This window comes from Protopterus annectens, chromosome 4.part1 (assembly GCF_019279795.1).
Source record: "Protopterus annectens isolate FY-2018-M chromosome 4.part1, PAN1.0, whole genome shotgun sequence".
Lineage (NCBI taxonomy): Eukaryota > Metazoa > Chordata > Ceratodontiformes > Protopteridae > Protopterus > Protopterus annectens.
Window position 1 is genome coordinate 337,261,831 of NC_056734.1, and position 23,626 is coordinate 337,285,456.

The following is a 23,626-nucleotide window of genomic DNA, read 5'->3' on the forward strand; positions in this document are numbered from 1 at the left end:
CCTGTTAATGCCAACAGGCATGTGTATGTCACCTACTGTACAGCTACTGTATCCCTGTTGCAGATATCACTCCCCATAACATATATGCTCTGAGTGCTCCACAACAGGTAAACCATGTGGCGCATCCAATAATTGCAGGAGACTGTGCTAGCACTACATAGTCATCAGAGGTTTGATGCCTTGTGCTGCTAGGTGTGTGACACAACCATGCCTCAGTTTTACCCTCCCACCCTTCCCTGACAGTAATAACCTCTGACTGCGTCCCCCACCCCCTTCTCAGGTGGACATGGAGACTTACATCTGACTTGCTTAGGCAGTAGCATGTGTAATGTAGGTAATGGTCATGATCAGCTGATGGCCTCTGCTGCATGAATCACAGCCCTCCCCTAGCTGATTGCATGTGAAACAGCTGTGGTAACATCCCTATCACCAAATTGTATGGAAACACTCTCCAATACCCAGGAACATCATGGTGGTGTTTGCCCTTGTCACCCACTGTGAGCAAGAAGTAGATCTGGAGTGTGCCAAACAGCATCCCAGATGGATTATGGTGTACCTCTAACAACATAGACTATGGAAACAGTGCATCAAATGGGATGTGGATGTGCCTGACCTGACAACAGCCTGTAGGTGCCGCTATACTGCATTTGGAGTAATGTTGCTTTCACAGTGTTTGTGTGGATATGGCTGATGTACATGTCTCAATACCTGCCATGTCAGTTCCATGTTGATGGGGAATCACCATCTGCAGGGTCATCTGCAGCCTGGGCAGTGTTATGTCCATGGCTGCATGTGCCATGCATGGAGCATCTAGCTGTCGACTGCTGAAGGTAGTCTGAGGATTGCATCATGACCACTGTGTGGTAGTGGGTATGTCAGAATATCTAGATGGGTTCTAGTGTGTAGAATACCCAGATGGGTATGTGGGTGCTGTGTACACTGTCTTTACACCATGGTACACCTGGTATATGGCCCACGTACCACTCTCAGGTGGCCAGTGTCACCATCACCCATACAGGTAACAGAAAACAGGATATGGCCCAGTTACACATATGCTGTTTGCAGCCTACCTGTAACACATTGGACACATGGACTAGTTAGTTATCAACTATACAACCAGGTCTCTAAAATGTGTGTCTACCTGTTATGTGTCACTCAATGTGTATATGATGGTATGACACACTATGTATTCACCATATACAAACATTACATCCCCCATTACCATATTGTACATGTCAGTGGATGGTCTGCATGTAGCATGTGACCTGGTATACACCTCACCCTACAGATGGTGTCATGTGTGCAATGACAGCCACACAGTTCAGTAGCACTACATACCCGGGTTGGGGTCTAGACACAGTGTCGCCAAGTCAGGATGTGTGTGTATGTGGATGGGTTGACATAAGGGTGCAGATCATACCTGTACCAGCAGGCCACTGGTCACATTTGCATGGTCAATAGCTGTTATACATACCTGTGGCATGTGTGCAACTGTACACCACATATGCCATGGCCATGGTGTCACCACACTGTCATACCCCAGTGGAATATGACTGCGGACCATCCTCCTGCTGACACATGTATGCCTACAGCACAAATGGATGACAGTATGGGGATATCAGTTGGTGTTACCAACAGCTGAGATGCATCCTAGCTGCATGGCTACACTGACATGTATGCAGTACACATTACCACTGACTACATTCTACACTATGGTACATTGTGGCGCCCCATTACAGTCACCATGTGCATCAGAACCATGTTAGCCTGTCTCTGCATCGATGTTATGGATGACAGGGATGTGGCACAGGTATCATCATATGCACAGGGTGTGTTGCAGGTGTGCCAGAGGCCGAAGATGGTCCAAGCATGTGTCAGCATGTGTGTGGGTGAGGGGTGTGGTTCCTTGATTGGGGAGAGGTGATGTAGTGTGTGCCTGTATGGGGACACTCTAGGTGTGGTTGCATAGTGTGTGGATATGCATGCACACAGTTCCACCATGTGGCTGCCCCACATGGGTAATGTTGGACAGCTGCAGACCATACCTGGCAGGGTGTGCAGTTTAGTGCCTCCGGCCATGGACACATTGACTGTGCCTGCCACGGGTTCCATGGGCACATGCAGGTACAGACATTGAGGTGCTACTCTCCACTGATAATGACATATGTCTGCTGGAACCATGTCCCACCTGGGCCTGACCAGGGCCATGTGCACATGGTTTGCTGTGGTACGGTGTGGACAGCAGCCCCTGTGGTGTGCTGGGGATGGTACTGCTACTATGGGAGCGGCTGTGCATCCTGGCATGTCCATGTTGACTGCCAGCTGCTGGTGTCTCTGGTCTACGTCCACACAGACATTGCACTACTACCACCACACGTTTTAGCACAGACATACCACGGTCGTGGAGGCCAGCCATCTCACCCCCCCGTCTATCCATGACCTCAGTATATTCACGGAAGGCAACAGGGAGTTCATGGAGGTTGACACTTACAGCTGAGAAAGCAGACCTCTGCAGCCTCAGGACCTGTCTGGAGTGCATTTCCATACATGCCTGTGCCTCCATTACAGCCTGAAACATGCTCCTGGGGGTACCAGTTGTGGCACCTCTGCCAGGGCAGGATGACCTGCGGTCCTCCCACAAATACCATGGCACATCTTCTGATGTGGTGGCCTTCCGGACATCCCGCTATGCCGACTGTGACCAAGCACAGTTGGCATGGACACCACACTTTCCTGGCCATTGCCATCAAGCGTCAACTGTCTCTCTGCTATATCCACATGTGATGGGGTTTGTAGTGGCACTGTAACTGTATGCGGGCTTGGGGTGGCTAGGAGGGTGATAATGACACATGCTGGTGCAGTGTCAGCCTCTGACAACCCCACCTGTGCCTCACATGTACCTTAATCATCATCAGTGTCTGTAGGGACACCTACCTCAGTATGTGAGCAGGAGGGTCCCTGACCCACCTTGCCACCTGTGGGGGAAACAAATACACATGTTAAGACCTGTACAGCAATGCATAACAGTACACACACTCAAACACACTCACACTGATAGCCACCTTACAACCTCATCTTCCCTGTGTTTGCAGACAGTCCCACAGTCATTTACATATGTTCCCCTTCCTGCATGGCACTTGCCAATACACACACATCACTACAGCCCATTAACATATCACCCCTCCCCATGCCTACAAGTGTGGTTACCACACCTGACCTGTTACTCCATCACCTCCCTGACCTGGATGGAGTAGGTTGTACATGGCCTCACAGATGTCACCCTGTATTACCCTGTGTATGAGCAGTAATGGTGTACGAGGCCCCTGTATGGTTGGGGCTGCTACATTCACTACATATGTCACACACCAGAGCCTCATACAACAGTCTTGCTCAGTCCATGCCACATCTTCTGCACAAGAAACCCATCATTCTCCATTGCATTTGTAGTGCTGCATATGTGGGTAGCCGGTTACCTATCTATTACTGGCAATATGATGTGTATACCTAGTATGTCCTGCAACTCCCAATGCATGCTCCATGCTACAGCCCTTGTTATGCCATCAGCTGTCCTGTGTTCCCATACCTGACAGGTTATCCTGGTGTCCCATGTCTCACTCCATGTATGGCACAATCCCAAGGGGAAGTACCACCATGTGGTCAACCCCACTATCACCTGTGCATACATGGACACACACACACACACACACACACACACACACACACACACACACACACACACACACACACACACACACACACACACACACATCTGACATGCAGCACTCCACTAGATTGCACCTACGAACACAACCGAGTCACACACACACACACACACACACACACACACACACACACACACACACACACACACACACACACACACACACACACTCCTACATGTGATGTGGAGTTGCACAACATTTGTACACACAGTCCTCCCACTAGCCTTCTGTCAACATGCATTACACATGGAGCTCAACAGCATGCAGTGCAACTATAGTGACATCATGCTAGCAGCAGTATACATGTGTGTGAGGCATGGGCTTTGTTGGTAGGTGATGACCCCTCCCCGTGTTAACACTGCACCCAATGTACAATGTGTTACTGTCGCCTGTTCCGCACCCTTCCTAGTACTGTGCACCATACCTCGCAGGTGTAAACACCATTGATGCATCTGTAGAACTGTGTTGGTTATGTCAGCTCCACTGCTCACAGCCCCCGTGTGTTGTAGCAGCACATACCTAGGATGGTATGTCAACAGCTATCAGTTGTGGATGCCTGATGTCTGCGTTATAGATCACAACATCAGCAGTGCATGTATGACAAGTACATGACTATTACACTGACAACCAGCGGACCTTACCATGGCTGTGAGGGGTGCTCTACACATGTCGCAGACCTCTGCATGGTTGCAAGGTCTACATATGTGCAGTCCCAGACCCCTGCATGGTTGCAGGGACTACTCATGTGCTTATCCCTTGGAGTGCACACACTGCTGTGACTAGTGCTGTGGGGTCAGGGTTACATCTGCAATGTTTACTTAACCTGCTTGTGTGCAGCTATAGCCAAGGTGGTGTTGAGTCACACATGTCCCTACTGTAGGCCATGTGTTCTGCCACATGTCACATCCATGTGGACACATTGCACATTGACAGGATGTTAGTTATCTTGCATGTGTCTGTTGCACCCTTCCAATACCCCAGCATGGTCTCTACTGTGATGCAGTGCATTTTTCAGCAACAAAACATGAATGTGTACAGCATGCTCTATGGGTCGGTGTGTTTGACATGTGCATGGGAGATAGCCCATAGCTATTACATGCCCAGTTAATCATCATGCATGAACACAAACCATACTCATCGGCTATGGGCTGCTACTGTGGTTGTATCCTGGAGAGACCTACATAGGAGTGTGAGAAAGCTGATGTCTGTGGCCACAGCTATGGCATTCATAACAGGTGAGTGCAGCATTACGTTACATCAACAGTAGAATTACACAATATTACAGCTTCTACACAACTGTTTATTACTACTACACAGCAGCAGAGTATATGACATCTCAGTTCTGCATGATGTACCTGTACAGCTGCAGATGCATACACACATGTGGTGTACTGATGTGCCCTGGGGCCTTACCTGCATGCTCCTCAGTTGGTATGGTATGTTGTTGGCACCCACCTCCAAGATCTGCCCTGCCAGGTGTTGATGTTGTGGGCAGACAGGTGTCACTAGGCTGCAGAGTAGCTCCTCAACATGGGTGAGGGGTTGATGGGCAGATTGCCCCCCCATTGTGAGGTAGTCTCCCCTTACGGCAGCTGCACGCTGATGTACATGGTAATTCAGGTCACTGCAATGATGCCGGACCTGCTCATAGCTGTAGTTCTGCAGTCCAACATCATTGACCCTGTGGACTAGCTCATTCCACAGGGTGGTCATCTCCTGCTGGTCATGGGCTGTCCGGCCAAAAAGAAGTATGTAGTGCTGTACCAGGCGGTCGATGATGATAGCCGTTTCTGCAGTGCTGTACGCTGTATGAAAGACATAAAGATTGAAACAGGTATGAGCCACCCATACAGCAGGGTTACCATAGTTCTTAATACACATATATGTCTCCCGCCACCATATCAGATACAACAATAAGTTCACAGACTGCAATTGTTATGTCAGCTGCTTACCTACCATTGGGACATATGTTGTATTGTACCAAGCTTTGTGCTATGTGCATGTACCACGCTTTGTGCTTTGTGTTTGTAGCCATGCTCCCTGTGGGGACACTTATATTTGCTGGCCTGTTACAGAGTATTGCACCCGCATGCCATTGTCAGTGCCACTATATATATATATATATATATATATATATATATATATATATATATATATATATATAGATATATATATATATATATATATATATATATATATATATATATATATATATATATATATGTGCACGAATATACATCTATGTACATATATGTGTAGATATATGTTGTACATTGTTGATATACCTATGTCTATATGAGTGTCTGTATCTGTACACATACACGTCACAGTCCATATCACACAGATATGTGGAGTGCATACAGACATCCAGTCTGCATTCTGTAACCGTCTTTCATTCACAGCTGCACTGTTCTGCCTTGCTACAACACAGACGGGTGCCACATGTGAACACAGCCAACATTATGGTGGTAACTATGGTGTGAGATTGCTGGTACGCCTATTACACACCTATGGCATTTGTGCATGCTACATTACACATTTATATGACTGTCCTGCAAGTGCTGTGCACTGACACGCATGTGTCTATCATGATGGCAGTACATCCACCAACAGCTATTCTCTACACTAACATAACATACACAGATATTATGGCTGACATCTTTGTCATTCATTGCTGATCTGCACAGTTGGAGGGGAAGGTTCCACTGTTTACAGGGACAGACAGTATTGTCCAGAGCAGTTGTTCATACATATGTTTTCAATATCCTTTTTTTCTTTGGTTGGTTTCCTCTTCTTTTTTCTTTTTTATTTTTCTCTCTCTCTCTCTTTCCCTCTCCAGTAGAGTGAATCAGTTGGTTTAAATGGATTACAGCATGGCTTTTGTAGGTGATGCACATGATCAGGTGATGGGCTGTGCACCAATCGGTGTGCAACAGTTGCTGACTGCGTGCAGCCTGGTGTGTAGTGATTCTGTTAACCATCGTCATGGCAACCCAATACTATAAAATGCTTACTCATGTGGGCGTTGTCCCTTCACCTTTTCAGTATGGAGGACATCCTTTCTGTATGTCGGCAGTGGTGTTACAGACGGCAGGTTGCGGTACCTGCTACAGCAGGGCTTGCAGACACAGGACAACTACACAATCTTAGGTTGTTCCAGACCTACAGATAGAGTGAGTGGTGTTGTTATGTGCTTTGTGTATTGCTGGTCTTACAGTGTTTGCGTGTGTATAGTAGTTTAGGATGGAATGCAGTCTGTCTGCATAGCTCTCAACAGTGGGCCTAGCCACATGATGGCCAGTTGATTGTCTGTTTGCTTTTTCCTGTGCACCACACAGGGCTTGTCCTAGATATATCCCCAGCAATCTGTCTGTTGCATGCTATCAGTACATGGCTACTTCCAGTTCTGTTCCTGATGTATTATTCCTGCATAAGGGTATGTTGCATTGAATCTTGTAACACCAGCAATGTGCAGGGTGTGTAACAGCAATATTACAGGTATGGCCCTGTGCTCCTGCCTCCTTCCTCCACATATATGGCTGGCTTTGTCCTGGTGTGATACAGTTAGGGGTTGTTCGGTATTGGCCTACCATAATATACTGCTGGCATTCCTGCTATCATCCCAGTCATAACGTGTATGCCCATGACATTTGTTGGTCAGGGTCCATACATGTGACAGATACATAGACATTATCACAGGTAATAAATGTCCCCCTAGGCCTTGACTACGGGGTGTAACTGGCGGCTGCTGGCCTACATCAGTTATTGTTTATTGTTACCTACCTTGATGGCAAATCCTTTGGCTACAGTAGTACGAACTGATGGGCCTGCTTTTGACAGCATAGTATGTTATATATCCGCACTGTCTGCATCTACTTTTCTGTGTGGGCCTTGCATTTCTCACTGATTACATAAGTGCAGATCTATGTGCTGTCTGTAATGGCATACATTATTGTAAACTACACCATTACAAGTTGTCTGTGTATACATATCTGTGTGTCATCTCATGTCTTATGAATAGTGAATGGGCTATGTGTAATTCTGTACTCCTGTTCAAGTGTTAATTTTATTTAGTAGGTTATACAGCAAAATTATTATGTTATACTGATTTCACACGGGAAATGGAATGTGCTGCAGTGGGACCCGAACCGAGAATGCGTGCATGACAGGCGGATGCTATGCCCACTACACTATTGCAGTCTGCGTAAGTTGCATATTCCTGCATTAATGTCATACCCATGCTCCCTTTCCCCGGCCCCCAAGCTCCATGTACTCAGCATCCATCCATTCTGCAGTTGCTAGCCCTGCCATACCACATCTCCACACATTTCCTTCTCTGCATGTCTCGGTATTCCTCCATATTACTGTCTCTATGCAATCTTCTGCAAGCTCTTCATCAGTTTAGTCCATGTACATTCGAGACTTCCCTTCATCCACCAACAATACTGGTGGGAACATTATTGTGACCCATAATGTCTGGTGCGTCCTGGCAGGGACGGACCTGTTGTTGTGTCACGAGTACACTTTGCTGGTCTACACTGTTTCTCCCACTTGTAGCATCCTACCAGGGTTTACAGATGCAGTGGTTTACTCACACACCAGACCAGCCTCATCTCCCGCTTCCGGAGATGAAACACGCCCCCACGTTGTGGCCCATTTTCCATTCCTCTCTTCAGTATTATATGACACTACAGTTCTCACAGTATGCGTGGATAGGCACTGTTCATTGGTACTCATAGACTGCTCGGAATACTGTGACTGAGCACTGTGCACATGTTTGCTGGTATTAATATACATACTTACATACATTTCCTATACTGTTGACTGACTGTGCCGGATATTATGTCTGTGATAACAGCAGCTGATTGTATATCTGCCATGCCTTCGTGGCAACTCACTTGGACTATAGTGTGCAGGGGGGGACATGGGAGTGCTGATTATGTTGTTATGGGCCACGACGAGGGCTGTGGGCTACAGTGTGCCTAAGGCACTGCAGGGGGGGGGCGTAGGCGGGTATGCGCTGGTGTGCGCTAGGCTCTGACTTGCTGACCTCTGATTACGGCATATTACATTGGGTTGGCCTCCACATTGCTTAACCAGTGTGAGCATTGCTTACCGCTGCCCACACAGGCATACTCCCGCTTGCTGCCGCATACCCCCGCACCTCTTCATGTACATGTCGTTATTATACATGCTTACACCAGTTGTACATGTCAGGTATGACTGTTCACAAAGGTTAGTATAAGGTTAAGTGGAATTCCAGTTTAGCATTTCTGGTTAGGCTACACTCAGGTATTCAGGTTAGGTTTAGTTATGCCATACCTGTGTTGTAGAGTAGATGTGAATAGTGGAGGTGTAGGCGGGTAGGTTTAGGGGGAACATTTTAACTGTATAGTAGGCCATTCGACTGATTGGTGGGGGAGTGGTAGTGCAGGTTTGCAGGGTGTTGGGATGTGTATGCGAGGCAGGACAGTAGGTGTCAGTGTCAGTAATTGGTGTAGGGGTCTGGAGTGTTGGGGGGTGGTGGACTTCACAAGGTGGTGATCCAAGTGTGCTTGGGTTTTCCCTTCATGTGTTATTTACATGTGTAGTCTGGGACAGCTGCAGTAATACACCAAGGTTGGGAGTTCCAGATTCTGCCAATATAGTTGTGTGGAGGGTGTCACCTACCTGTGACTGTGAGCATTACTATGAATGCAACAGGGGTCGATAGGTAAGTGGTGTTATTGGGACATACAGAGGGGCTGATAGCGGGGACATTTCCAGGGATGTGCAGGATGGCTGATGGAAGGTCCACAGCTGGCCATTTCTTCTACAGCAACATATACCCTGCATTTGGGGGGGTAGGTCTGGACAATCACACCCCTGGGTGGGGGTGAGAACAGCAATCATACCTTGTGATGCCAATTAGTTTTTCTTACATGCCTACAGTGGGGTGTTGTGACCATGTGTTCTTTGGTGTAATTTAGTGGGTTTGCAACAACGCATCTGGTTATACCATCCTTTGCCATGTAAACTAGACTTTGCTGCAGTGGGACTCGTACCGGACGTGGCTGTTCGATAGGTGTTGGCTCTGCCCAATGCACACTATTGTTTACATCCCTGGGGTGGTCCACATAGAACCGCTCCAGCCAACACCTGCACAGTTAGGCCCATAATGTCATACCCATAATTCCCAGACCGCAGTTCCTCTTCAGCAGTCTTCCTTACTCCGGATGCAGGTTGGGTCTAAATGCGCCACTACACTCTGCCAACTCTCCACTTCTCAGGACCCATCACGTACATTGTCTCGCCCCATTGGTCATCAGGCTTCCCCAACCTTGTAGTCCAGGAACATGAGTGCCCTGCCGTAGGTTATCTGTGTAATGGCTGGAAGCTCGAATAGCCATTACATTTTTGGAGTGTCCCACAAGGGACATTCTTGTCTTTGTTTCAAGATTAGACTTGGCGGGTCTTTCCCACTGGTAGTATCCTGCCTGTAGTCAGGGAAGCAGTGATTTGTTTACTTTTATTGTGTGTTTGTATGTTTCACCTGGCTAGCTGGGGGGGGAGATTGCAGGTTTTAACCATGTTTCTGTTAAGCAGAAGATATCAAAGGAATAGACTTCTACTAGAGCTTGGAGTTGAGATACTTTGTTGATTATGCTACGTATATTAAGATGAGCTACTTGGATGGAGTTAGATGGTTTACTAAGGGAATCAATAGGTGATTGATTTTGGCTATGGAGAGTGCTAGGAGTTTTTCTTGGGCCTGGGTTAGGGTGGATGTCACCATCCTTTAATGAGAGTAGTTATCCTATATAGCTTGGGTTAGGGAATTTACTGTATATAAGTAGATTTTTCCTGAGATTAAGAGTGTTATATTTAATATGTAATATTCTATGATACTTTACAAGTAGGTAATTGGGTGAATATTTTATATTAGCAAGGATATAAACGAGTGGTAGGGATAGAGCATTGGTTTCCTTATTAGGATAGTGAGGGTGTGGATGTAGTAGGTATTCATAGGAGGTGAGTAAGTAGGCAAAGGTTAGAGGAAGAAGTAGTAATAGTCTGAATAAAAGTAGGACATATAATGGGGTGGGTGGTTTATACATTGTACGAATTTACTATTGGATGTGTGTCGGTAGAATTTGGAAGTATAAAGGGTGAGGATGGGGAAGTGTGAAGGTTGTGGTAAGATAGAAGGGAGTGTTAAGAGAAGGTAGATATGAGAAAAGATGAACAATGGTAAAGTTTACAGAGAGTAATGGAAAGAGGAAGAGGTGTGGCTAGTAATTCTAAGAGTAATTGGAAGAGGTGTGGTTAAGTAAGTATAAGAGTAGGACCCTTGGGGTTGGTAGGAAATGGGGGTAGGGAGGGGAGCGGAGTGGGCCCGCAGGGCGAACAGAGCGGGTAGAGACAGATACACATGCAGTTATAAAAAACAATCAGCAGGACTGACTCCAGAAGGTAAGTTGGAAAAGACAGATGTGGGAAAAGGATAGTGAGAATTGAGCCTAGAAAAGGTGGATGTGGACAGTAGAAGTAGAGGGTAAAGTGAGAGGACTGAATAACAGTTAAGGGACAACAGGAGAAATTAATGTAAGTATCTGGGCATAAGAGATACAAATGAGAGTATGGCTAGGGTAAGGGAGACACCTAGTGGACAGGTCTGATATTGCAAGGCTGATATGAGGGAGTTAAGAGTACAACAAGGAAAAAGGTTGCTAGACAAAAAGAGTTTCTATAGAGGATGGGGGAGAGAGTGTGTGAAGGTACAGAAGGGGGGTAGAGGCTGCTGGCTGTCCTAGCTCAGGACTTTCTCTAACCCTGTAGTATAGGTACAATAGTAGAAAGTCTTTCTGGCAGGAATTATTCCACACACATACTTTTACTGGTGCCCTTGAGAGAGGGATTGTAGGGTAGTTATTCTGTGAGGTGAACCACCGATAATTGGAGAGGGTCCTTTATATTCCTATAGACTAGTGCAGGAAGCAGAAGATGAGCAGGTAACTTAAGGAGGCAAGAGAGAGAAGGTAGGGATGAGAAGCAGTAGTTACCACATAGCAAGGTATGCTTGCTCAAACATTACACTAATCATTCAGAGACAAATATATTGATAGCAAGTTACATTTCCAAAAACCCAAACATTGCAAAATGGGCTAATCATTCACAGAGACAATGTCCATAGTTAACAGGTATACCTTTCCAAAACCTTGTTAGCAACAATGTAAAACTATATAGTGCAATAGTTCTGTGCCCTTTTGTAGTAGCAGTGAAATTAAATGTAGCAATTAAAACATTTCTACCTACTTAACTGCAGCATTAGTAAATCATGTTAGACAGTTTCTACAAGTACTATGCTAGAACTGCAGCATTAGTAAAACATGTTATGCATTGACTTCAAGTACTCTGCTAGATCAGGACACTGTGTGAGGCCCAAATAGCATTACACTATACAATGTGGGGTAATGTATCATAGGCCAACACACAGGTAGAGTGTTATACAGTTCTTCACACAGCTACTGCAATTAGCTTTAGGGGTTCAATGCAGTAGCCCTAAGGGACTGATACCCAAAGGTGCTCGTATTAGCAATACAGCTTGTGTACGACAAATCAGTAATTTACCAGCAGTTAAACACTGCTGGAGTGAGATACATTTAGCCAAGCCCTTTATGATTCTCCACCTGTATGGCATACTTCCAAAAGTCGTTTACTGGCTTTTAACAGCAGGGTTTGTAAAGTAAGATAATAATATGCTGTAGGAGGTAGGTCTGTGGAGAGGGTTTAGGCATCAAAAGCTGTTTACTGGCTTAAACAACAGGGTTCCAAAAGTAAAAGTAATATGCTGTAGAAGGTAGGACTGTGGAGAGTATTTAGGCTTCAGGGTAAATGATTAGGTGGCACCTTTACAATGGCAGATTACAGGCTTCAGAATGGAAAGAAAAAGTCATTTATGGGCTAAAAACTCCTTTGGTTGAACACATACACGGCACAAGACTGTTATGTGCAAAGGATTTAGTCATAAATGAAAGTGTTTGGGTAGTGCTGCTCAAAAAGCCTTTTACTGGCTTCGGCTATCCATATATGATTAAGCACGCTCAGAGAATTATCCACATGAGTGCACTCTCTCAAAAGCCGTTTATAGGCAAAAGTCACCTGTGATTGAACACATTCGCGGTACAAGGTTGGTGTGTGGAGAGAATTCAAGCATCAGGGTAATAAATTATGTAGCATTGCTCAAAAAGCCTTATACCGGTTTCGGAAATCCATACATGAACAGGCACACTCAGAGAAAGGTCCACATGAGTAGGAGTTTAGGAAATTAGTTAATATCAGATTTTGTAGTTCATCAAAGCCTAATGTCGGCTTTCAAATTCACCAGAAGCAGAACTGCAAACTATACAGACCCACTGTGCGAGTAAGCACAGCTGAACAAGACAGGGAGCTTTTATACACTTTTGAAAACTCCACGAGGGTGGCGGAGTTCAATGAGCCATGTCCGGGAGTTATAACAAGCAATACCAAATGACACTCTTAGTTCTAGTTAAGCAAAGGAAATTGCCTACTAATCCACCGTCCTCAGCTTAATAACACCTGCAAAGCCTTCACAAGGACACTATAAGGGCTAAATCAAAAGGCGCGAAAAGATGCCTTAACAGTATAAATTCACAAGCACACCACAGTTTAATATAAGCGAGTTTAAAAATACATGCTTACTATGAAAAAACCTTAGCAGCAACTAGTACAAAAATGGTTATTTGGCACAAAAATCAATACAAACATTTGGCATGAAGAGCAGCAACAATTTCAGTAATTATATACCGCATGGGTTAGATGCTGGGAGAGGAGCAGACAGCAGCCAGGGCTTATCCTAATTCCTAAAGATGGCGCCCCACTAGGCCCGGGGTATTTATGAAAGTTCTGAGGATAAAGGTGGAGAGGGGAGGGCAATAGGGGGAAAGAGTAGTTACAAGTGGGAGGGGCAAGAGACAGACAACTTCAGAGAGGAGAATGGGATATTCTGCAGTACATGGTAAAGGTGAAGTATAACAGAGGGGTAGAAATGGTATGGACTGAGAGAAAGAGAGGACAGGAAGAGTGACAGTCAATGGAGAGGTGAGAAGGAAATAAGGGCTAGAGCAGGAGACAGATACAGATGCAGTTATAAAAAACAATCAGCAGGACTGATTCCAGAAGGTAAGTTGGAAAAGACAGATGTGGGAAAAGGATAGTGAGAACTGAGCCTAGAAAAGTTGGATGTGGACAGTAGAAGTAGAGGGTAAAGTGAGAGGACTGAATAGCAGTTAAGGGACAACAGGAGAAATTAATGTAAGTATCTGGGCATAAGAGATACGAATGAGAGTATGGCTGGGGTATGGGGGCCACCTAGTGGACAGGTCTGATATTGCAAGGCTGATATGAGGGAGTTAGAATACAAGGAAAAAGGTTGCTAGACAAAAGGAGTTTCTATAGAGGATGGGGGAGAGAGTGTGTGAAGGTACGGGGGGGGGGGGGTAGAGGCTGCTGGCTGTCCTAGCTCAGGACTTTCTGTAACCCTGTAGTATAGGTACAATAGTAGAAAGTCTTTCTGGCAGGAATTATTCCACAAACATACTTTTACTGGTGTCCTTGAGAGAGGGACTGTAGGGTAGTAATTCAGTGAGGTGAACCACCGATAATTGGAGAGGATCCTTTATATTCCTATAGACTAGTGCAGGAAGCACAAGATGAGCAGGTAATTTTACTCGTGTCCTTGAAAGAGGGATTGTAGGGTAATTATTCAGTGAGGTGAACCACCGATAATTGTAGAGGGTCCTTTATATTCCTATAGACTAGTGCAGGAACACAAGATGAGCAGGTAATTTTACTGGTGTCCTTTAGAGAGGGATTGTAGGGTAGTTATTCAATGAGGTGAACCACCGATAATTGGAGAGGGTCCTTTATATTCCTATAGACAAGTGCAGGAGACACAAGATGAGCAGGTAACGCATGGGTTAGATGCTGGGAGAGGAGCAGACAGCAGCCAGGGCGTATCCTAATTTCTAAAGATGCATGGTGGAAGTTTAGTGAATCCGAGGGATAGAGAGATAGGTAGATAGATGAATGGATGGATGGATAGACAGATAGATAGATAGATAGATAGATAGATAGATAGATAGATAGATAGATAGATAGATAGGCATGTAAAAGTAGGAAAAGAAAGCAACAATTAATTGAAAATTATGTTTTGACTAAAGTTTTTTTTTTTTTTGTTTGTTTTTCCTTTAAAGTCTACTGTTGCCTTATGGCCTGGGTCTTAGAACCACTCTGTCTATGCAGATAAGAATTAAATTAAGTAAGTAGTACTTGCTTTGTTGGGACACAAGGCACATCAAGGTTCATCTCCAGCATAGTGTGTCACAATTGCTGTTATCACATGACATTTTAATAAGTATCAATTTGATATGCAATGTAGAAATACAGATCTGAAAAAAACTGGCAATGTTTTCATAGTGGTGAAAATCACTTTCTTTTGTGCTGATTGTTTAGCTGTGCTGCCAGAACCCTGTAAGAACAAAAGGTTACAGTTGCTCTCTTGCCTCATGGCTACCATGCTAATAAGCAATGAACTTTAGGCATCAGGCTTTTGATTCACTTTTTTATACATTTTGCATTGCATTAGCAAATTAAATAAATATGCAGTAACTGTCCTTGAAGACCAGTAGCAAGGTACCCAATCTGATCCTTGTCCTGTGATATCACTACTTTCATGCTACACTGTCTTCTCAGGCAAGAACTCCACTATAACATTTTATTAAAATATGACTATGTAAAGAAGGAGAAAAACTGAAAAAAAAGAAAGATTTTCATTGGATTTGTAATACTTAAATTAGTAAATATACATAAGTGGACTCCAAAGAAAGACAATTCAGAGCATTGCCTGCTTCTCTACCCCTTATACTACCACAATTTAAAAATGATCAGTGCAAGTTTATCAGATTTTGTTTGCTATTATAATCCCCACCCTCACTTCCAAATATTCTAGTGTCTTACTGTTAGTAACAGTTTATAGATATATTTACAAAATCTTATGCAGAGCAGTTTGGCTCCACAAATAGGGTAATAAATTGTCCTTATAACACCAGGTATCCTTAGATACTGAAATCAAATTAGATTATTTTGAAAAAGAACTTTGCAAACTGAACCCAACCAGAAATACAGGGAGGAAAATGAATTAGTAGTGATGACCTGAGAACACTTAGGCATGAGCTTACTGTACAATTTTATCTATTATTTATTAGGTCAGATAATTTCCTCAAGATTGGAGACATGAACGTGTTAAATACATCTATAAGAGAAAAGGGAAGTAGGATGAAGCCAGGGTCTTTCAGTCTCATATATTTACTTTCTTGGTGTGGAAAAATAATGGAAAAGGTTATATTGGATAAATTATTGTCAGAACTAGAAAGATTCTGACTTGAAACAACGTATAAGTGTGCATGTTTTGAAAAAAGATGTATTTCCACCTGTAACATGATGTTCTATAACAAAATAATAACTGCCATGAATGAAAAACTGTGCTGTGGTGTAATTTATATAGATTTAACTTCAATATTTGATAGAGTCATACACAAAACACTGAGCAATAAATTAGAACAACCAGGCATTAATGTACTCTTGATAAGTTGGATAGCTGCATGGCTTACTAATAAGACATGGCAAGTATCATACAGCACTTGAACAGGTGAAATTTGAGGTTAAAGTCAGTGTGTCCTACTGGGCTCTGTCCTGGGCCCATACTTGTTTAGATTGTATTTTTCAGATCTATCTTTTTAATCTGAGGTGATTTACAGTCTATATGCAGATGACTTGAAAATGGGTGAACTGATTACTTGTGTTACAGATAGGACATGTCTGAAAAAGAAAAGTGACTATTTGGGCACAAGAGAATAATATGCCGATAAATACATAGAAAACTAAGCATATGAGATTTGGGATACCTAAATTTAAAGGTGATTATACAATGACCCCCCCCATCAATATTCCAAAATGTGCATGCTGATTGGTCAGTGTGCCCATTACAAATCAGACTTATACTAATGGAAAAAGGTCCGGTTGCCCAGACTTTTTCCATTAGTATAAGTCCTAAGTTTTTTTTTTTTTTTTTTTTTTTTTTAGACAGCAACGGAGAACGGAAGAGCTCCATTGCTGTAATCTTGCTATGTTAAATGGGTTTAACATAGTGAGATAGCTTAAAAAAAAAGCAATGGAGATCTTCCTATCTCTGTTGCTTTTTTTTTAAAGCTGTCTCGCTATGTTAAACAGGTTTAACATAGCGAGACAGCTTTAAAAAAGCAACAGAGAAAGGAAGATCTCCGTTGCTTTTTTTAAAGCTATCTCACTATGTTAAACTCTTTTAACATAGGAATACACTTTTAAAAAGCAACAGAGATCTTCCTTTCTCTGTTGCTTCCACACACGGCTCTGATGTACTGTGTAAGCATATGCATGCGCAGTACATCAGAACTGCCGCAGAATACCAAACAGCTGTGGAAGGGCAGCACAGAGGCATTATACAATGCCATTATTTAAGAAAAGTAAGTATTTTTTTTCTTAAATAATGTCATTGTATAATAGCAATAACCCACTTCTGGGTGTGGGTAATGCTGGATTTACCCACAGTTGTTTTTGTTTGGCCACTTGGGCTTCGCCCTCGTGACCAGACCACACCAACTGTGGGTAAATCCAGCATTAACCACACCCAGGAGTGGGTTATTGCTTAAATATTTCATATAGCACACAGTGATTGAAACTGTAGATTCATTTAAAGGACTTTGGTATATCAGTATATCCAATTTTGAGTTTTTCTAATCATTTCAACCAGATGGTTAATGATAGTTCATGGGATCATATGATCATAAGATCATAGAATCATAGGAAAGTAGTAGGCTATCTGCCATTGCAGGCCATTTTAACCTGAACCAGTTTCGCTTTTTGCACTCAAAATAACCTATCCCATTTTGATATAGATTGGCCTTACCTATTCCGAGGTCAATAATTATATATTACCTCCAAAGAGGAATAAATGGGATCATACCACAAATAATTTGAGGGGTCCCATGCATAGGATAAAGCATTTAGGAGCACATTCTGTCTATTAGTAGTACAGGGGGCAGTCCTGGGTTAAATTTTCTGTTTCCCATCCATAGATCTAAATTATGCTTGAAAATAGAGATGAGCTTAGTTTTGTGGATGGGGAGTGTTACATAGCAGCACTATCTTTTGCAAAATATAGCTGACCATCCAAACTGTTCTGTTGATGTTGCAGAAGAGCTTTATATCCTTAGACTGATTACTTCTGATGCCATTTGACTTGCCAATGTGCTGTAAATCCATCAATAATGTGTCAGAGGATGCCATATGCAGGCCACCTCTTAGCAGTCTGTAGAATACTGAGTATAGTGACAGGGCTTTCAATAGGTCCATGTAGGATATGTCGTTTAGGCCTTATATCCTTTTAGTAAGGTATTTCTTTGTGCGTTCCAGTTATTGCATGTGTTTGGACAGTTACATGCCAAAGGGGGGTATTATATTCAATGACTGGCCTAATGAGGGCTGAGTAAAGGGGGTACAATGATATTCCTAGATCTAGACACAGTCCCTTTGAATATAAGATGTGCAGTATAGAAGGATTTTCTTACAACAATTATGTATTAAACAAATAACTGGCCAAAAAATATCTAACATAAATACCTAATTAAAGAGTATCTACCTAAAAATGTCTACCTAAAAAAATCACTAGCTAGAAATGTGACAAATAAGCAAGCATGAAATAGCTTATGCTATCATACACAAAGGGGATCGCAAGTAATATATAAAAATATAGAATAAAACCACAATGAAACACATATTACAATTTCCCCATAATGGTTTATCTGTAGGTAAATAGCATGGGATAGGTGGTAAATATTTATGAGTTACATGTATGGTATAAAAACAAAAAAAAATAGTTTGTCATTGTTATGTTAGTATTGCTTCTTCTAAACAGTGATAGCTAAGGCAATATAGGAGTGAAGTACAAGAAGGAGAGAATATTATGTATTATAAAAGGCTTGATATAGGTAGATAGGGATAAAAGGAGTAGTGAACTGGAGGTAGCTAGAGAGAAATTGGAATTCAGTGAGAGCCAGGATAAATAGGAAGTTTAGAATACAGTAATGGAAAATATATTATGGTTGTAAAAGCAAGGAAGGACAGAATGTATCAGCCTGTGTTAGTGCAGGAGCAAAGCCAGTTGTTGGTTAGTTGTTCCTTAAGCAGTTGCTTAAATCTGGATGTATTGCCAGTGTTTAGTATAGTTTGAGGTGTGGAATTCCTGGATTTGGATATTTGGTGGGAGAATAGAGGGGACAATAGACATGCTGGTCAGAATTTAGGTCAGTGTCCTCATAAGTTCACAAATTCCAAAAAGCTGGGTCAACTGTTATGGGTGCATTGTCAATGTGGTATTTCCCTGGGTAGATGACCTCCTACTGGGTACAATAATGCATTTTTTGGCATTTAGTTTCAGACCATGATTTTGACACCTCCTGTTATTTATTTTAGGCAAACTGATTCTGTCGTACAAGATGGCTAAGTGATTTTGGGACTTAATAAATGCTCCTAGCTTGCAGTTATCTGCAAATTTAGTCAACCAGAGCCCTTTGCTATTAGCATTTACTTAAAGAAAATAGATGCCAAACAGGAGAGGTCCCAACACAGAACCCTGGGGGAATCCACTGGTGACCTGTCTCTTTGTGGAGGCAACTTCCCTTATTTTGATTATCTGCATCCTATTTGTAAGTGATACAGCAGGTAACATAAGGGTACATTCCTAGTTTATTTAGCTTTTCCGCTATGTCTGAGTGGGTGACTGCATCAAATAATTTGGCCAGGTTGAGGTATACTGTGTGTACCATTTTGCCTTCATCCATTGCTTCAGTGACCTTTTAAAAAAAAATCCACCAAGCTGATTTAAGTATATTTTCTGCACTTATTTAAGATTTGAGTGAGTAAATATTGTGTGTCTTGGATTCAGTAAATATTGTGTCTCTGAATCTATGCAGTTAGTTCCCCACCCTCCCTCCCTCCCTGTTTCTTGTTGTGGTGTTAATCTTGGTGGCTTTGGAATTGCCCGCCCCTGCTGTAAATCTCTTTTTGCACACTCCTACTGGACCCATCTCATTCGCTCACTCAATTGAGTACAGTGAGATCATATTTTGATTTTGGATACTCTTACCAGTCCCATCTCCTCTGCAGTGTACAGAGAGAGCACTTGGGAAGGGCATTCCCCTTTAGTATCTTAATCTGCTCTGTTTCCTCCATCTCAAAAAAAAAAATTACACTTCATCGGCCTTACTGTATTTGTGTTTCTTCCTACTTTATTACCTTATTTTGCTTTTGCCTCTTTTAAAAGTACTCAACTAAATTTATTCTGCTGCCTTTATTACTGCTTGTTAGTAGCCTGATTAAATTGTAACTGTCATTCTAAGGCCCTTGGTTTAAGCACTTGGGCTTCAAACCAGTTGTTTTACATTAAGAAGGTTTGTGGTCTGCACTGTTGTGGCAGGACAGGTAGCATACATCCTTCTAAGTTGGGAACTGCTGATTAAAGGCTCAGTGTCTGTTATTGTAAAAGTGTATTAGTTCTAGGTTAAGGACTTGGGCTGCATGCCAGTTATTTTACATTAAGAAGGTTTGTGGTCTGCACTCTTGTGGGAGGAGAGGCTAGATTCTGCCCTTCTGAGCTGGGAATTTCTGGTTAAAGGCTTATTGTGCATGCTTACTTGAACTGTTTCTTTCTGAAATCGGTACGCCTTGTTTGCTGTAGCATAGACTAGATTCAGGCCGGCTGGATCTAGCTTTGTTTGTATGACTTGTGCAGTGACCCAGGCCGTCTTTTTTGGAGAAGGTTTCTCTGTACCCTAGTGGCAGAACTGTGCAGTTAGAACTTGTCTGATTGAAGACTGCTGGAACAGGACTCAGTTTTAAGCTTTTTAACTGGTTAATTGGGTAAAATGTTGTTTTGATTGTATCTGCTCTATTTTCTGGAAAAAAAAATATATATATATACTTGTTTCTCGCCTTTCTGAACTAGTATAGTCCAGTTTTCATGTTATTGCTGAATCCAGGGTTGTGTTACAAGTTTCTGTGTTGCCATACCTTACTTGGATAGAAGGAAGTTTCTCTGCTCAACTGTGAGAGAGGGGAGCTTTGAGCAGGCTATCTGTCCCTGGAGGAGTGGTTTCAGCCCAGATGTTAGTAGTTTATTGGCCTTTTTGCGCTAATTTTGATTGTATCTGCTCTATTTTCTGAAAAAAAAAATTATATACTTGTTTCCCACCATTCTGAACTAGTACAGTCCAGTTTTCAGGTTATTGCTGAATCCAGGGCTGTGTTACAAGTTTCTGTGTTGCCATTACCTTACTTGGATAGAAGGAAGTATTTCTGCTCACCTGCGAGAGAGGGGAGCTTTGTGCAGCCTATCTGTCCCTGGAGGAGTGGTTTCAGCCCATAAGGTAGTAGTTTATTGGCAATTTTGGGCTAATTTCTATGTCTTTCACTTCCCTGCTATAAAACCTCATTTGCACTGTTTTTACGCTTGTATTCTGCTCAGAAAGTGCCTTCCAGGTGTTCTGCAGAGTCTACAGCAGCAGAGAGACAAAAGAGTGACTTTGGAGTGATTAAGTATCACTTTTCTGCTTTTCTTGCTGTCTTAACTAATTCCGCCAAAAACGCCAGTTTTTTTTTAGCGAATCTCTGATTTAAAAAGTTTGTTATTGTATACAACTCCACACAGCTCCTCATGGTGTCCTGCAGAGTGATACAGGCAACAGAGAGCCCCAAGAGAGACTTTTCCAGATTTAAGTATTTTTTCTCTGTTTTTTGCTCCGACTGCCTTTTCCCGCCTAAAAAGTGAATTTCTAACTGATCTGTGCTTTAAAAAGTTTAAATTGCATTTGCCTTCTGCTTTTTACAGTTTTTGCACTTGTTTTATATCAATTTAAGTCGTTTTTGTACGGTATGACTGTTGTAGGCTACACACTAAAGTGTGCTAGCCTGTTTATAGCATTTACAGTGTTTTCTGTGTGTTTTTCTGCTGTTTCCTTAAAAAATAAAATTCTCTTTTCCCGCCTTTGCTGAACTAGATTAGTCCAGAATTCAGGTTTTGCTGAATTTCGGACTGTGGTACAGTTTCCTATGTTGCCCATATTCTTACTTGGATAGGAGGAAGCTTCTCTGTTCACCAGTGAGAGTGGGGAGCTTTGAGCAGCCTATCTGTCCCTGGAGAAGTGGTATCAGACCTGAAACTAGTAGCTTTTTGGCCGTTTTGGGTCAATTCCTATCTCTTTCAGTTTCCCTGCTTTAAAACCCGCATTTGCGCGGTTTGCACCAGTATACAACTCCACACACCTCCTCGTGGTGTCCTGCAGAGTGATACAGGCAACAGAGAGACCAAAGAGAGACTTTTCCAGATTTAAGTATTTTTTTCTCTGTTTTTTTTTTTTTTGCTCCGACTGCCTTTTCCCGCCTAAAAAGCGAATTTCTAATTGATCTGTGCTTTAAAAAGTTTAAATTGCATTTGACTTCTGCTTTTTACAGTTATTACACTTGTTTTATATCAATTTAAGTCATTTTTGTATTGTATAACTGTTGTAGGCTACACACTAAAGTGCGCTAGCCTGCTTATAGCATTTACAGTGTTTTCTGTGTGTTTTTCTGCTGTTTCCTGAAAAAAAAAAATATTCTCTTTTCCTGCCTTTGCTGAACTAGATTAGTCCAGATTTCAATTTTTGCTGAATTCCAGACTGTGGTATAGTTTCCTGTGTTGCCCATATCCCTACTTGGATAGGAGGAAGCTTCTCTGTTCACCAGTGAGAGTGGGGAGCTTTGAGCAGCCTATCTGTCCCTGGAGGAGTTGTCTCAGCCCTGAAACTAGTAGCTTATTGGCCACTATGGGTCAATTCCTATCTCTTTCAGTTTCCCTGCTTTAGAACCTGCATTTGTGTGGGTTTGCATGATTTTGTGCATAGCGCAGCATCGGGCAGCGCCGCTTAAATGGGTTTAAACTATACCTGGCTCCACAAAGTCTGCTCTTCACTTTTTCCCTTAGAACTGTTCTAAATCTCAAAGTAAGCACTCTATTTTCATTCTAAAGCCCTGCAGTTGCTTGTATAAGTAATCTTATAAGTAAGCACTAATAAACTAAAGCACTACACCCTCTTATACTACCTTTAAGTACTTGGCTCACTATTGGTCCTTTTTGATCAGTCAAAAAGTAGTTCCTTATACTATTCTGGCATGTCCAAAAGTCAGTTTCGGGTTTACTCTCCAGTCCAGCTGGTGAATCTGGGAATCTTGAGGCAATGTTACAACTGCCTTATGTACACAGACCACCCTCTCCTCCTCCCAACAAGCTCAAATATATGTGAGAGATGCAACTATATAGCCGAACTGGAGGCTGAGCTCTCTCAACCCAATACTGGCGCAGTCAGTCAGGAGCGGAAGGTAACCACACACACCAGAAATCCAGTCTCACATAGACCTATCGCAACAGAAAATCAAACACATAAACACACAAAAACATACTCAGAGGCTCTAAATAAAAATCTGACCAAGCAGCAGAGACCTCCAAAGCAGACATCCAAGCAACCGCTACCCCACAACAATACCCACGTATCACATAGTTCACAAAGTCAGTGTGACACACAGTCACAGCCCTTAAGGCTAAACAACACACCTAATGCACTTGTAATAGGTGACTCTATTGTCAGACACACTGACGTCCCACTCACCAGGCTGAACAAGGAGAAGGTCACTGTAAGCTGCCTGTCGGGTGCCAGGATCCGCCACATAACACAAACACTCAGGTCACTGCAAAGCAAGTACAAATATGACTC